The sequence below is a fragment of the Episyrphus balteatus genome, chromosome 1 (genome assembly GCF_945859705.1).
Source record: "Episyrphus balteatus chromosome 1, idEpiBalt1.1, whole genome shotgun sequence".
Classification (NCBI taxonomy): domain Eukaryota; kingdom Metazoa; phylum Arthropoda; class Insecta; order Diptera; family Syrphidae; genus Episyrphus; species Episyrphus balteatus.
The window spans coordinates 174,603,209-174,620,670 of record NC_079134.1 but is presented as its reverse complement, the minus strand read 5'-3'; the positions used below and the strand labels follow the sequence as shown (position 1 = coordinate 174,620,670).

The window sequence follows — 17,462 nt, the reverse complement described above, 5'->3', positions numbered from 1 at the left end:
CCCTCCAAAACAAGTATAGGTATCTACACAGTTTCATTTGATATATTAACATATAGAGCCGTATGCATAAAAGGTAGGATATGCTTTTACTAGTAAATTTTAATAGTATTTACTACTTTCCATATGCATAAAAAACATAGTAAATACTGGAAAGGTAGTAGAAGAATAGTATTTACTAGTTTTCTATGAATTTTTATAGTTAATACGGGTATTGGTATGCATAAAAAACTAGTACGAACTTTTACTTTCTAGTATTTACTGCTAATTTTTCAAGTTTCTAAATACCAACTTGAACATTTACTAGTAAAAACTTTCTCATGTTAAATGCCGACATCAGCAGTCGCGACTTTGCTTTCAAAGCAATCGATTTGCAGAGGATTTATTTCGAATATAAAAATGGCAGCTTTTTTCAATTTAACCCTCTACAGCATACTAACCCATATATGGTTTATCGATTTCATATCGATTTATTTCCGTTATATTGCACCAAAAGAAAAAAACTATAAAAAAACTATGTCTATTTTTTTTATAATAAACCGGTTTTTATTATCAGTAAGAGAGTCCTGATTCCGAAATAAACTCATTGTTTTAAGAGCATGTGTAAAGTGCAAATCAGTGAATAAAAGAGTGTACTTTTCAAGTGTTTTTTTGTAATAAAGAAGTTAGTTGCATCCAATTAAAAATATGTTTCGTATGTATTTATTACACTTTTATATATTTACGAAGTTCGTTTTTTGTTTTTATAATAATTTTTGTCTTTTTTGACGATTTTCCAAAACACCATAAATGGGTTATCATGCGTTGGTGACTTACATTACTGATTTTTGTGGGATTTTTTTTTTTTTTTTTTTTTTAATGAATTCGAAAACTTTCTATAGAAAAAATAAGTGTGTAAATGCTATAACTGGTGATGGCTTTCGAACTGATGACGATCGAGGTTCAGATTCTGGCCCTTTTTAACATCAAACAAGCCATATCCGAGCACTTTTGCAAATCTGTAAAGCCTACAATGTCACGAAAAAAAGGACGACCTTTTAACTTTGGCAGGTGATCAAAGCAGAGATGAAAGAAAACAAAGGTGAGGTTGTTATACAAGTCACGGAAGTCCATCCCCATCTTATCCCGAAACTTCAATTCACTCACAACATCAACCAAGGGCAAAAGTCGTTGAATTCAGTGCGAACTGGAAAAATCGACCATACCTATCACTGAATGGCAAAAAAAGCCAATATGTAAAATTTGCGGAATGAAGACGTACACAATGTGTAAAAAAGTGGAATGTGTTCTTCTGCTACAATGATAAAAGAATAAATTCCATGAATAAGAAGAGTCCATTGTAATAAAAACATACTTTACAAAACATACCTTGAATGCATACTAAACCATATATGGGTTATTAATTTTCTGCAGGAAATTGCCTTACTGCATACTAACCCATATATGGTTTATATGTTTCTAAAAATGTATATATATATACACAAAAATTAAATTTTTTATGTAATACCTTTTTTCAACCCCTAATAAAGCTAAAAAATTGTAAAAAAAAATTTTATTTCACTTCGTTCATAATTCATGCAGTAGAGGGTTAAGATCTGAAAAAATTTATAAACAGCGCAGAACGCCCGCAAATGATAATTTTAAAATGCTCTACCGTTTTGAGAAAGATAACGTTGAGTGGCTAAGCGAATATTTTATGGGTAAGATATTTTATTTGCAATTAAACTCTAAGGTTGTTGAACCTTCTACTTTTGCCATTTTTTTTTAACTTCGAACACTCACTTTTAAACTCTTAAATTGTGTTGAAAATTAATTTTAAGTATATTCACTCGATGTTGTAGGAATTTGATTTTTTATTGAACAATGAAAATAAATTTTCTCAAGTTGAAAAAAAAGTATAAAATTATGATTAAAAAAGGCAAAGTAATGCAAAGTAAAAATAGCAAAGTAGATTTGAAATAGTGAAGAAAATTGTGTGTACTAAAATTAAAGTGCTATTTTCGGCATTTGTCCAAAGCGTATAAGACTCTTTAACCGCCTTAAATACCAGATGTTATTATCAACAAATTGTAACACAAACTTATTATGCATATGACTCATATTTTTAGAAACAAAAATTTCAAAATCGTTAGAGCCGTTTAAAAAAAAAAATAATTTTTTATAAATAGTTTTTTGGAAAAAAATTTAAAATAAAATTGGTATGCCATTTTGTTGAAGTCACAAATCAACATCTAAAACCAAAATTTCAAAAAAAAAATCAATGTTTCGTTTTCGAAAATTTGACTTTTCAAAAAATAATTGTCCAATTTTTTTTTTTAAATCCAAAAATTATTTTTTTTCTAAATTTTATTTCTGATTTACCTATAAAAAAATTTCGTTGAAATTGAATTAGTAGTTTTGTAGAAAATCAGATTTTGAAAAAACAGTTCTATGGTAGGTACCGTTAGTAATGGTTTCCCAAAAACAAATTTCATCATTAAATAGGCCTTTCTAACAAAATCGTTGGAGCCGTTTTCGAGAAATTAAACTTTTCTGAAATTTTCATATGACAGGTACCGTTATTTTTGGTCCAAGAAAATTAATTCCAAAAACCATTCTGGAGCGTCTCCCAAAAATGCCAAGTTTTAAGTCAATCGGTCCATCTGCTTAGGCTCTAGCTCCTTATACAGACAGACAGACAAACTTCTGGGACCAAAATTGTTATCTCAACTTTCGTTGTTTTTAAAAATAACTAAAAAAATATAAAGAATTAGGTAAATTCCGTTTCCTTCATAAACCAAAATAAACGTCAAAAGCATGATTTCATTTCCCCAAAACATTTCACCATCCATCAAATATCACATAACTCCGCTGCGTTACGATGGAATTTCACCTGACATTCAAATGTGAGTCAATGAATCATCATTAACTTCACCTTTTTTTGTCATACGTCTTTACCAGACATTTAAATGAAACAACAAGAAGCTCATAATCTCTACGAAAACGTATCTGTGGGGAAAGTTATTGTATCTGATGGGACGCTGCTTTTGCAACTGTCATCAAATCAAAATGATGATATCTCTCTAAATGATCAACATTCACCACATCACAAGTTTTTAACTAAAAAAAATATTGTATTTCATTTTTATGAGATTTGGTATTTTTTTTTTTCTTTTGAAGCAAATGAATCGACTTAAGATAAATAAAAGTAGGCGAAGCCAATAAAACAAAAAAAAAAAAAAAATATTATTTATAACCAAGATTTGGATTTGATCTATTTTGTAGATTTTGTGTTTAGCTTGCAATTATATTTTTATACTGCCTCTGCCAGCAAATCCCGATCCAGATTTCTTATATTTATTGGCAGCAGCAAAAAAAATCGATATGAATAATGAAAGGCTATAAAATTAGTAATATTCCCTGGAACCAGCCCTCTTTAATGTGAGTTTCTTTGACCACCGCAGGTCTTAATCCAATCAAAATACAAACCAACAAAAAAATGAACAAAAAATAATGAAAAATCCAAAAAACGAATCCCCTTGGGAGTATTATTCATAAATAATAATTCTGCGCTGCCAGTTTCCTTCCACCCATTTTATTGCAAACTCGCTCTCAGAACAATACAACAACAACAACAAACGAAAATCGCAAAATCTTTTTTTGAGGCCTGACGCGGGTTTATTTTGGTTTTGGTTTTTTTTTTTTTGTTATCCTTTTGAATAGCTTTTATCTTAATCTGCATAGACTGCCAAATCATACTCTTCTGTCTTGACTGGTGGAGAAGAGACTTGAAGCACGATTTTTATTTTTAACTTTTTTAACTCTACTTGAAGAGAGTTCTTTACAATAATTTTTGTAAAGAATACTTTGTTGTTGTTATTGTGTCCCCACCCCAATGAGATGTTATCACTGGTTGATGGTATAAATGTATCTTAAGCTCTGAGGTCGAATTTCGATGAGTTTGGTTTTTTTGTTATTATTGTTGTGCTTTTTTTGTTTAACTTCCCTCGGCACGGTTTTTCTGTTTTTTTTTTTTTTGTTTGAGAATTTCTTTTCAGTTTTATTGTGTATCTTCGCCAAAGATATCACGCCGTTGGCTAAAACAGCAGTCAAGAACATCAAAAATATATAATACACTTTGGTTTAGTCTTTTTGGTAAATGGTTGTTGTAGGTATAAGCATTCTTTTGTTAGTGAGTTTAGCCCTAAAATGCCGACTGATAATTTATATCGCAACAATTCCTTAACATAATTCCTTTCAACAGATGAAAAAGCAAGTCTATAATGAAACAATGGATTTTAAGCTTTTTTTTTGTTATTAGAGTTGATCTCAGGAATGTTTTGAGTTGTCATAGATACTTCTTACTTAGGTAGGTTGAACTTGTTTTTATAGCGATGTTTACTATTTTTTTTTTTCTTCTTAAAAAGAAAGAGGTTTTAAAAAGTGGAGGATGACCAGATCAAACGAACTTGAAATTCGGAATCAGCGGGTAAAAATAAATATGTCGGTATAGGCCCAAAATACATACCATTTCATTTTTAAGCGAAAACTTCTTTAGTATCGCAGTGATTTGAAACACAATGAAACGAAAAAGCGACAGTTAAAATCAATGGATTATAGCTTTTTTTGTTTTAATAGATACTTAGATCAATGAAATTTATTCAGAAGATAGGTAAAAGAATAAACTATAAATTGTACAAAAATTCAAATAATTTCATAAACAAAATCCTGAGGTAACGGTGAAAAAAGGTTCTTTTACTAAACACGTTATATCTTTTGATCTACACTCCTGCTCAGAATTATCGCACACTAATTATTTTCCAGAAAAAAAACCCTTTATCACTGTATGCCTCAGTGTTAAGGTAACATTTTGTTATATCTGCTATTTGTTTAATAAAGTAGCATAAACTGAATAAGTAAAAAGTAAAGGTATTATGCACTGAACTGAATAATTAATGAATTTCGACAGGCGCAGAATGCATTTGATTTTTTTTTTTTTGAAAATGACGTTGGATTTCAATATTTGAAGTCATTAGAGAAATTATCTTTAATAGTAGCGCTTTAAAATTTGTTAAAAAAGTTAGTTTGAAGAAAGTTATGCCCAACCGTCACTTTTTAACAGAAGTTGAAGCTGTTAGAGCAAGAGTTTTGATTGAAACAGGAAAATCGCAAAGTGAAGTAGGTAGAATGATGGGGGTTCACCGCACTACAGTTGGAAGAGCCCTAAAGCGATTTTCTGAAACTGGATCTTTTTTTTTTTTTTTTTTTTTTTTTTTTTGACGGGAGGAAATCTTCAAAAGACACTTGGCAGTATTCGACACCAAGTAGTGTGGGACTCTTAACCACTAAAACCACCTCTTTATCAGGACCAATCTTGAGAGATCGACATCAGATTTTTCTTTCTTAACTTTGTAAAATCACTTTGGGGGAAGTTTAAACTTTTAATACTTTCCCATGTTTTTTTAGACCATAAGCTCATGAGGCTTGGTTCTTCTTAATCTCCGAACATGGTTTCTAGTATTCAAGACGGACATCATTTCAGAATTGGTATGACATTGCAGTCTCTGATTATGGGATACAGCGTATTTTTTAACAACTTCTGTAACCGTTTCTATTTGTAAGTCACGATGTAGATCGCTATTTCTTATGTACCAAGGTGCATTAACTATTCCACGAAGGACTTTGTTTTGGAATTTTTGGATGATTTCGGTATTTGTTTTCTTTGTACAGCCCCATAATTGGATACCATAGGTCCAAACAGGCTTTAGTACTTGATTATACAGCATTATTTTGTTTTGGGTTGATAAATCAGAGTTGTTACCAAGTAACCAGTACATTTTTCTATATTTCAAGTTTAGTTCTTCTCTTTTCTTTTTGATGTGCTCTTTCCACTTTAGCTTTGCATCCAAAGTCATTCCAAGGTATTTGGCCGTATTGATCCGTTGAGACTGGATCTGACAAGAGAAGACCAGGACAAGGTCGGAAAAGATCCACAAGTGCAAGAGATGATCGATTTTTAAAAATCACAACTTTAAGAAAACGCACTGTAACAAGTACAGAGCTGAAATGCCTAATGAGAGAGATAAGAAATGTGAACATTTCAAGGCAAACAGTCTGCCGACGTCTTAGAGAGTCGATATTAACAAGCAGAAGACCATTTAATTGCCCACGGCTTACTGTACAGCACCGTGTAGCTCGACTCAGGTTTGCTCGGGAGCATATCAATTGGACATTAGATAACTGGAAGCAAGTTCTCTTCTCAGATGAGACAAGAGTGAGCTTAAATTCACCAGATGGAAGGAAACGTGTGTGGAGGAGGGTTGGGGAGAGATTTTCTGAAGTTTGTCTATCAACCCGAGAACCTTTTGGAGGAGGGTCAGTAATGTTCTGGGGAGGAATCTGCTTCACGGCACGTACAGAGTTGGTGAGTGTTCCTAGACCTGCGCTGAATGCCTAATGCACGACCTCATAGTGCTAGAGTGGTTTCAGGATATCTTCAAGACGTTGGTATACCCACTTTGGACTGGCCAGCTAGAAGTCCGGACATGAATCCCATAGAACATGTCTGGGACATGCTCAAGAGACGCGTTCGTGACCGAAATCCGCCTCCAAGCAATCTTGATCAGCTGGAAACCGCAGTAAAAGAAGAGTGGGCGAATATTTCACAATTGGACCTACAAAACTTAATTCGTGGAATGAGCAGACGACTGCAAGCTGTCATAAGCGCAAGAGGAGGCAATACCAAATATTGAAGACAATTTTTGCATCGAACTGACACTTGCTTACCACTTTCTTTCTTTTTATTCTTAAAAAGAAAAATAATTTTAATATCAGTTTTTATAGCATTGATTGTTAAGTTTTTGTTTTTCTTTTTTTTTGTTGATGCTACTGTGGCAGTGCAGCGTTTTTTTTACTTGTCAATAAACAAACAAACACCAAAAAATACAAACTTGAATTTTTAATCCATTTAAGCTAAGTTATAGGGGCTTAACTACAAAAGTTCAGAGATGTGCGATAATTTTGAGCAGGAGTGTAGAACACATACAAATTTTATTTAACTTTAATAAGCATTAAATTAATTACACGTATAAAATACGTTACACAGTCTTAAATTGAAAAAAAACTTGAAAAATACCTCAAAACACCTGGATATATGGTGCCGATAACCAGCCACCAGAGTAAGAAGTACCTTAATAATTACTTTTTTTGTAGGCATCGTAGAAAAATGATTAAAGTGTCATATAAAAGGTGAAAAAATAAGCTCTCAGAAGATATAAAATTTATTATAGGTTGTCATTTAAAAAAATGGATTTTATTTTTTTCATAAAATATGAATGTTTTGAATAAATTATTTTTATACTTTTTGCGCTTTTTTTGGAAAATTTGAAATTTGAAAAATTATTTTTAAGGTTTCACTTCTACCACGTGTGAATTGCACACATAATTTTTTTTTTGTGAAAGTGTTACCCTAAAATAATTGGTTATTGAAGGAAAGCCGTAATGAAGTCGTGTGGCATAGCTGATTTTAAGGGTTTGAACAAGTTGGGTGCCCAGATAATCTTTAGCTCTTTTAAAATCTGTTCCAACCTGGATCTGATTATGTATAATTTAGAGGATTCGGTTGCGTTTAACCTGAGCTGTGGAAACTGTTAATGGTAATTTGCAAATCCTCATCGAGGTAAAATGGATCGAAAGACCTGAGCTATCGGGGTTTTTACAGCCAGGAAATGTACTACTTGCCATAAAGATTAGGGCTCAAGGGCAAAGACTTTAGGAAGCCGCTTTACTTGTGTTCTCACTGTGTTCCTTAGAGGAGACTCTCCAGTCGGTCCAGTTTTTCCAAAACAAGTTATAAAAATTAAATTAATTAACAAAAGTATGTCCGTCATTTTTGTTTTTTTTTTAAATTCTCCATCTATAAGATTAAAATTTTTTGATTCTTTTCTTTTTTTTTTTCGATTTCAATTTTTATAACTCTTTATTATCAAGTCTTGTATAATTCTTGACCTTTTCAATCTTTTAAGTAACAACTTTAAAAATCATTGTCTCCTTTTTTACCTCAACTTGTTTCTTTTAATATATTTTTTTCTGAGCATTTCCTCAATTCACAAAATCAACTCTTTGGACCAGGTTTAATACATAAACAAATCGTTGCACCAACAACAACATCAAAAACCAATTACAGTCCGATTTCCGCCGTCTTCGTTGTTGTTGAATCATTCATGGGATCGGCTCTCATTCGCACCAAACCGAACGTAAGCGTAACCACAATCAATAAATTTGCTATAGCTATACAATTCAAACCAAGTTAACCACCCATACCCAATTTAAAATTCGACCAGACACGAATCTCCTCCTTACTCTGTTGCCTGCCCACGATTATTTATTTGATGGGATGGTTGAATCGAAATCAAAGGAAAATTTACGTCCATCGTGTCCACCAAAATGCTCTCTGTGTGTCTGGAAACAAGTTTTTGGAGTGAGCCTCATCCAGAGGTAACACCACAATGAAACAAAAAAAACAAAATAAACTAAAAAGTGAAAGTCTTGCAAATTATGATCACGATAAATTTTGGTACGACTTGAGGTTTTGAACAAAAAAAATATAAAAAAAAGAAGACTCAAAACAAAGGTGTTAAACATTGTAGGTTGGTAAAGTTAGGTACAAATTCACTTAAAGAAACAAGAAGAAGACGAAAAATAGAAATACTAAGATAAACTATCTATCTGTCAAAAAAAAGATGTACTTTTTTCTAACAATAGAAACAGTTAGCTATTAAGTTAAAACCTAAAAACCTAACACACGACCATCAGTCATTCAACTCTGAACTAAACCTTTCTCCGTCAGTCAATCAAGAAGAGCCAGCAAGTAGCAATATACCTCTACCTTACCTAAGCTGTGTGTAAAGTTAATATACGAGTGGAAGAGGAATCTCCTCTACGGATGATTTTACCAAAATGGGAAGCTGTATGCGTTAACGTTAACTATACGTTCACTATATAGATATTGGTGTTGAAGCATAGTCTGATGATATAGCTGCAATAAGCAAGCAGACAAAAAGAAGATTTAAAAAAAAAATAATATAGGTACTCTCATATAGCAACCTACTAGGTTGCAGAAAACGGTATTCTCTGTCGAAAAACTTGTACCTGAGGTAAACATCCTGTATCTTCTTTGTATTATACCTTGTTCCAACCATTTCTGCCCAGGCACAAGGCTAATACCAAATGTAACTGGTTTATCTTTGATGAAGTGTATCACGGCAACAATGATGACTAAGTGCGAGTTGATTTTTTTTGCTATACAAAAAAAGAGTGTTGCCACTTTAATATGCAAAGCTTTTGTTTGGTAACAAACTGAAATATTTCGCAAAAAACGGCAAAGCCTAATTTCCGTTATGCAAATTTGTTGAGAAAATCCAAAAATGCTGTTTTGTTATAAATCACTAAAAATATCTCCTAAATGTTGCGTTGTATGGGAGATTTCCGTTCAAAGGGAGTTCATTTCATTTACAAAAAAAAAAAACCACCTGTTGATTTAGAATAAACCCTTTTGCTAATCCTAGAATCAAAATATTATTTGAAAAAGAATTACGAATTAATTTTACGCAATGAACCACAATTTTGAGATTTCTAATAATTTTCTTAAAAACTGTCAATTTAAAAGTATTGCAAATTTAAAAAAAAAAAATTTAATTCGCAAGTCGCTTTATTTGATTTTTTTAACTTACACAGTTTCTCTTGTAGATGTAAAGACATTCATTTAAAGATAGCATGGCATGACCTAGTAACTGATCTTGCGATAACGACAACCTACGACCAACACTTATCTTAAAACCAAAAATCACATAATCAATAAAAATAAAATGCACGACTGTGGTGCCACCTCGCAAGTACTTGCTCTTATGCTAAAAGTAACTTTAATGTGAGCTTTTTATTTAAAAAAATTAGGGAAAATTTAAAATTTTCAAGAAATTTCATAAGAAGTTATAAAAAAATAAAATCTGTTTTTATAAATTAATTAAACACTGTTTTAAAAGATCTTTGACAAAAAACCAAGTATGCAATTTTATTTCTTGTATAAAAAGGTATTTTTAGAAAAAAAAAAAAAGTTGAAAATCTTTGGAGCCATTTTTTTAAAAAAATAGTTTTTTATATACCTACCTAGAAAAATTTTCTAACATTTTTCAAAAAAAAAAAAGTTATTGTCCCATTTTGAAGAAAAAATTAGTGTCCGACCGAAGGTCGATTTTCAGCCGAAGCCTAAGCCAAATTGTTAGGCTGAAAGAAAATCTTCGGCCGAAGCCTAAGGTTGAAAAAAGTCAAGAATTCTCCTTACCAAATGGAAAAAAATATTATTTTTATTTATTTATTTATGATGACACACATGTGTTTTAAAATTTTTGAATACCTACCGAAGAAGAGATTGCAATTTTTTCTTCGGTATTCAGAAAATTTCAAAAATTGAAATTTTTTCCGGTGCCTAGTACGATGCTCCATATATGATAAACAGATTCTTCGGCTTCGGGAAAAACCGAAGCCGAAGGTTTGACCGAATGTTGTTTTTTAGGACGAATCCGGCCGAAGCCGAAGCTTCGGTCGGACACTAGAAATAATTAATTAACACACAAACACGAAATTTCAAAATTTTTCACCAACCCGTTTTCAAAGAATTAAAACAATAATAGTGACGTCAGATTGCCTTGATTTTAGTTTTTTGGAATCAGCATTGAAAAATACCTTGAAATCATGTATCATATGTGTATATAATACCATCGTCTACTTTTGTTTATTTTGAAAATCTCCATTTTGCGCTTTGACCTTGAAAATCGCGACTTGCAGACATGAGATTTTTCTAGACTTTTGAGGTATGTTATAGAATGCCAAAACGAGGGTATTGAGCAAAAAAAATTTCTATTAGCATTCATTCCGAGGTTAAACCCTTATTTGACTGGATTAAATTGATTTTTCGAAAAAAAAATTTTAAATATATTTTAAAGAACCAAAAATTGTGTTCTTTGAAAATTGTCTTAAATTTTAATATTACTTTTACTTAAACGCTTTCGTATAAATATTTTAATTGAAATCGTGTTAGTCTTGTACGAGATATTTAGAAACCAAAAAATCGTTCTATGACAGGTATCATCAATAACGGTACAAACAATATTTTTTTTTATTTCGAAAGTTGGATTTTAAGTTTAATACTATACACAAAAAATTTGAACAAAATCGTTAGAGCCGTTTTCGATAAAAATTAGATTTTCTATTTTTGTTATACCTATGACAGGTACCGTTAGTTTTGGTCCTCAAAAAAATTTCAACTTCTCCTCTAAGGAATCACCCAAAACTATTAACTACCAAGTTTGAAGAAAATCGCTTCATTAGTTTAGGCTGCAGCTCAAGGTTTTTACAGACAGACAGACAGACAGAATTGCCGGACCCACTTTTTTGGCATTCTTCATCAGCGTAATGATGGTAAAATTATTATCTCGAGTTCGATTTTTTTTGCCGAACCCCAAGCTTGACCTATAGTACCTGCCGATATCGCAAGTAAAAAAGACTAGGTACATCATAAGTAGTAAAAAAAATGCAACTTAGTTTTAAGCTAATAGTCTTAGTTTTTTTTTTATTTTTAATTCACAATCTAGAAAATTTAAATTCTATTTCGATTCTTTTCTTCATTATAGTTTTCAATTTTTATACCCCTTTGTTACCTTATACATATTATCCTTGATATTTCCAATCTTTAAAGTAACAACTTCAAAACCATTGTCTCCATTTTTATCACCACAAGCCATTAAATATTTGAATGACTTAAAAATCCATTTTATCTTATCAAAATAAAAGAAATTTCGTTCAAAATTATAAATTCTTAATTTATAAATTCTGAACTAGAAAGAAAATTTGCTTTATTTATGAAGAAAATGGATTTTAGAGATCCTGGACGGTCCAGATTACTGAAGATTATTTTTCGAAGTAGAGAAGTATATTGTAATTATTTCGCTATTACGCAAAGTTCCCTATTATAATGGTACTATTATTCAATACTACCAATAACTTACTTTTACGTAGATGACTTGGTAATCATTTTTACAAAAAATAGAATGGATATGTTTTGGTTACTTTATGATTTTTCAAAATTTTTTAACCAATGTTTTTTTAAGCATTACACGGTGTTACAAAAATGAGGTTTCAAAATATACGCGGGCGGAGACCTATCAGGTTTTGTAGAGCTAATCGCACTGATTACAAAACGGTATTTGAAAATCCCCTAACACCCCCAAAATCTGAAGTTACGGGCAAAAAACGGTTTTTTGGACCTTCACCCATTGAAAAAATTCTAGCTTCGACAATTTTTTACCCATTTTCGATTTTTTTACAGTTTCTGATAGAAGATAAATATACCTTTACAACAATGTATAAAACATTTAACTCGGTTAAACCACTTAGAATTTATAAGCTGTCAAAGTTTAAAAATTCCATTTTTTTCGTCATTTGCCCAACTTCGGCATCAATTTAAAGTATATGTTTTCAAAACAACATGCTATTTAAAAAATATATTCATTAACAATATCTATTTCCCAATCAATCGAGGTATTTTTTTATGAAAATCACTTCAAAATTGGCTTAGAAAAAAATTTTTTTCGATTTCAACCCAGATACAGAAATTCGAACTTTTAGGTATAGAACAAAAATGTTGTTTCGGCACGTAGTAGGATAACCTGGGCGCCAGGATTTGATAACGGATTTTTGTAGAGGAGCTCAATACAAACATTTTTTTTCTTTGGAAGGGGGGTCTATCTCCCCCCGTTTAGGTGGGAGGGGCAGTTTTCTAAAAAAAAAATTATCAAAATAAAAAAAAATTATTAAAAAACAACGGCAACACTTACAGTAATAAATGATACCATTTCCGAAAGGAAAAATTGTACATTTGATTTTTATTTTTAAATCAATATAATATTACCAATAGTTTTTGAAATAATCGATTTCAAAGTTAAATATAGGCGTATTATTATTATTATATCCGGGCCAGTACCAGAAATTTGATAGAATTTTCCTGAATAATTTTAGAACTTCAAAGCTGAAAAAAGGCCTTTTTGTGCTGGTCCCCACAGCTTAAGCTATCTAAGATATAAAGCATTTCTTTGGCATTTGGCATAACTCAGCCATCAGTATACTTAATAACAATTGAATAATAAAGTAAAGTGGGAACACTTGTTCTACAGAACTCGTTCAGTAAATACTGTTCACAACAATGTTGTGCCTTACAAACAAGCCTTTCATTCAGGAACGTAGTTTTTTTTATGAGCACTACTCAGTACTAATTCTATGAAAAATAAGAATGTTTTCAATTTATACCTTTTCATTTCGCATGTCGAATAAGACTTCTAGCACAAACTCGTAGCAGTTGTCATTGTTATCAACAACTATTAGAAGTTATGAAAATTGAATCAGAAAGTGCGTGCGTGGTCGGTGCTTTGCTGCTTATGATTTCTGTAGATGATTAAGGACGTCAAAGTCCAAATATACTGAGAAATAAATAGTAGATAAAAACAAGATGGATGATTGATGCCATAGCAACTTCTGATTTCGAACTCATTAGAAAACAATCTGGTCTCCTTTTAACTAGAATCATCAAAACCAGAATGAAAACGTGATATCTTCAAGACTTGCATATTTAGGGTAGTGCACGTGGCTCTCTAATGATCAATCTTGCCAACCTACTAGCTACCTACAGTTTATTTAGTAATTTGAGATTGTTCCGTATCCTAGAGATATTTTTGTTGTTTCCATATTTTTTTTTTGTTCTCTTTCTTCTCATTAAACCTATTCTAGAAGGGGATTTGTTGCTTCGCTGTGAACCACCTACAGTAACTACTATACAGTACTATGATGGTACTCGTATTTAAGGCTCGAAAAGATTAATAAGGATTCCAATTTAAGCATCATTAAATGCCGTTACCAAGGTGACTATGGTAAGTGTTGTTGTTGTTATTCTGTTATTGTTGAGAATTTTATCCTAACAACCTTGGATGTCGGATAAACTTCATAAAGCGCAGGAATATAGATGAGATAAATTGAAACTGCAAGGAGAAGTTTTTTCCTCTCCTGTCGTTGTTGGTTGTTGAGGGCTAATCAGGATCAGACTGCAGCGAATTATAGTGTGCTTCAGGATGATTGTTTTTGTTTTTTTTTTTTTTTTATTACTCTTGTTGATTGTTGTTGTTTTTGTTGTGATTTGTTTTTATGCAAAACTCGAAAATTGTTGCATATTTGAAAAACATGCTGTGGTTCTTTTTGTTTAATGATGGAAATGCCCTGCAGGTTGAAGAGAATATGCATAACAGATGGAAATGTTTCATATAACTTTTGGAAACAAAACAAAAATGAAATTTGATAATTACATTGCAACATGTAGATACTACATATTTTTTAAAAAGAGAAAACTAATTCTACAGAAAAGTTTTTGAAATAACATAATCTAGGGTAAAATTGCTTAAAGGGTTGAAATTGGTTGAACATTTTCGTCCTTAACTATCCGAATAATGAAAACATTAAAATCATCAAAAAGAGTTGAGAAATTAAGATGGAAGAAGTGACAAACCAAATATCTATCTGAATTATTTGGAACGAAATTGAAAATATTTTCTAGGTGTGACTGATTGTGACCAAAAGCAACCAGCAAGACTAAATTTGATGTTAAATCGAGTCTGCAAAACAATGGACCTATCGTGCCTGGTGTCATTTCTGATTTAGTTATGTCATCTGTATGGCATTGTGGTTGAAGCTAAATATTATGGTAGAAAATGGCTTTGTCATTAAATTTAGTTTGGACTGTTAACTTTTATCACCTGACCATCTTTTCTAATGAAGGTTTAAAGTGTTAAATGAGTCTTCAATGGGTTACCTTAAAAAAAAAGTCATTTAAAATCTTCGAAAATCTCATTATCTTTTTACCGTTATCTCCGAATATTAAATATGAAATTAATTGAAATATTGTACAATTATAATTTATTTAATTACCTATCTACAGTACAAATTTCATTCATATATCTATTAAAACAAAAAAGTTATAACAAGTTGAAGTCGTGTCGCGTTTTCGTTTCATCTTGTTTCAAATCACTACGATACTAAAGAAGTTTTCACTTCAAAAAATCAATAAATCGTTTTTACAAAAAAAATTTTGTCAACCAAAAATGTTAAGTTTTTAAAATTAAGAAAGGTGTTTTTTTTAATTGAAACCCCCATTTTTAGCCCCGCGTTTACAGAGATGAGTTTGGTATCAAATGAAAGGTAATGTTGAGCTTGTTATGTGCATGAAATATTTTTCATCTTTCATGCGAGAGTCGAGATATTTGAGTTTGAAGTTGCCTATCTCAAAATCGAAATTTCATCTATTTTACAAATAATTGATTGTAGATTGCGTAATGTATAACGTAAAAAAAATCATATTGATATCAAATGAAAGATTATTTTACTGTCTATAAATCAGTTCAAAAATATTTTTTACTGTTTTACGGTAACGCGATGATATAAGAAAACGTTTACTTTGATATGTCTTTACTCATGTTATTGATAATATCTCTGTGAATACTAACTATAGAAACTTCGTAAAGATGTTAATTTTTAGGAAAAATGTTATTCTTTGTAACCGCTTTTAAAAAATGGAAATATCCTTTTTGGCTGCGCAGATATTAATTTTTAAAGCTGTTCATTTTTTCTTGCCTGTGATACTTTTTGACTTTGAGGAGTATTTTCATCATATTGGAACCAACTTTTTTTGTCTTCTCTGTTTTATTGAGAGTGGCTAGATCAAAAGGGAATACGAATTTCTTGCATCATCGAAGAAAACTACCAAATGACCAGTGGTTCTATTGGCTACGAAAGCCGTTTACTGTCAGTCATTAAGAAGCTTTCGTTCTTTGAGATATTTCTTGAGCTTATGAAATCAGCGTTATATAAAGCTCATATGTATAAATCTTTAATAGAATAAAGCAATTTTTTTTATCGAAGTTAGAACTTCGTTAAAAGCTTGCTGAAAGTATTTGAAGAAACTTATAGACGTAAGTAAATCAGTTGCTTTGAAGGACTAATTCGATATGTAAAGATAAAGCCAAGAAATATTAATGAAATTTTTATTCCGCTCTCCTTTTTTCCATGCAGTGAAATACTATCGAAGTCTTACCGAAATAAAGTGTAGCTTCTTTTTAATTTAATAGAAGCTTAAAAATGTTAGCTGTGAAATCTATTCTAAAACTATTTTTTAAATTTTCAATTATGAAATCCAACAGCCACAGCCACATTGATTGTTGGTGGATTTCTGAGAAAAATTGTCCCAACAATTTCTGAACTAAGTGTCAAAAAGATTGAATTTCTGGATGATTTATCACAAATAAATGAAAGCTTTAGTTTTGTTATACCCAATACAATTCATACGAGCAAGTGTAGACTCTCAGACCTATAAGAAAAACATCAATAACAAAAAACTTATGGAAGAACTCTTAAAACCTCCAAAACCAGTCTAAACAACTTTCCAGATTTGGCTCTTAAAGAAAAAGTAAAACAAAAAAATAAGTAAACGTTTTTCTTTCGTTTGTACTGTTTTTTTTTTGCTTTTTTTTGTAATGCGGTTTGACTCTTTTGTTTGACTTTTTAGTGTTAGCATGGCTGCCAAAGTAAAGCAGCTCCCCCACTTTCATGTGCCACCGAAGAACGAAACGAACCCAAACATCAACCAAACAGCCAAGCCCGCCAATATTTCTCTCTTCTGATGGCTCTTGTTGTTGTCGTTGTCTTCGTCGTTGAATCGAGTCGATGGTCGTCATAGTTTCTTGGATCCTACCTCTTCCCTCCATTGACTGCACTCAATTTGTGAAGAAAACTTCTTTTTTTTTTTATTTTTTTGAGCAACCGCAACTCCTCAAGACACAGCCACCAACCAAACCACTAAACAAGAACATAATTTTTGTTGATTGCAGAATAAATAAAGAAAGGCAATCATGCGTTGCTGCTGTCCCCGAGACCGCTTGAGACTGCCTGCCTTTGCCTTGCCTTGCCATTGCCATCAATTCATTCAGCTGCGGTAAAACCCGCGCAGTTTTCTGAAGACGTACCGAGTCGAATTCGACCATCACACCAGAGAGCTTGTTTTGATGACAATACCCAGCGAGCATAGAGCATTTCTGGCCGGTACAGAAATGCCTGATGATGAACAAGAAGCACCACAGAAGGAGGAAAAGTATTATTATCCACCATTTATGGGAGAGGTACATGATGGAGTTGTGGTGGAGTTGGCGACGAGGACGGGAGTCAGAAGAAGCAGAAGTGGAGTCACCTTCTCCTCAATAAAGTGTGTCAAGCGACCGCAATATGCTCTGGTGAAATCAGGTTTCTCTCTTCGTGTGTCTCTTCGTTTTGGCCAAGTGTCGGTCGGTTTAGTTGTAGTTTTTTGTGTTGTAGAAATGGTCTTATTTTATTAAACATGG

General features: G+C 31.8%; 1 protein-coding gene across 1 annotated transcript in view; it reads right to left on the bottom strand.

The window, feature by feature from the left end:
• The window catches only part of LOC129907525 (probable serine/threonine-protein kinase DDB_G0267686), a 121,567-nt gene that overhangs the window by 72,933 nt on the left and 31,172 nt on the right, over positions 1-17,462 (bottom strand). The window lies entirely within an intron of this gene.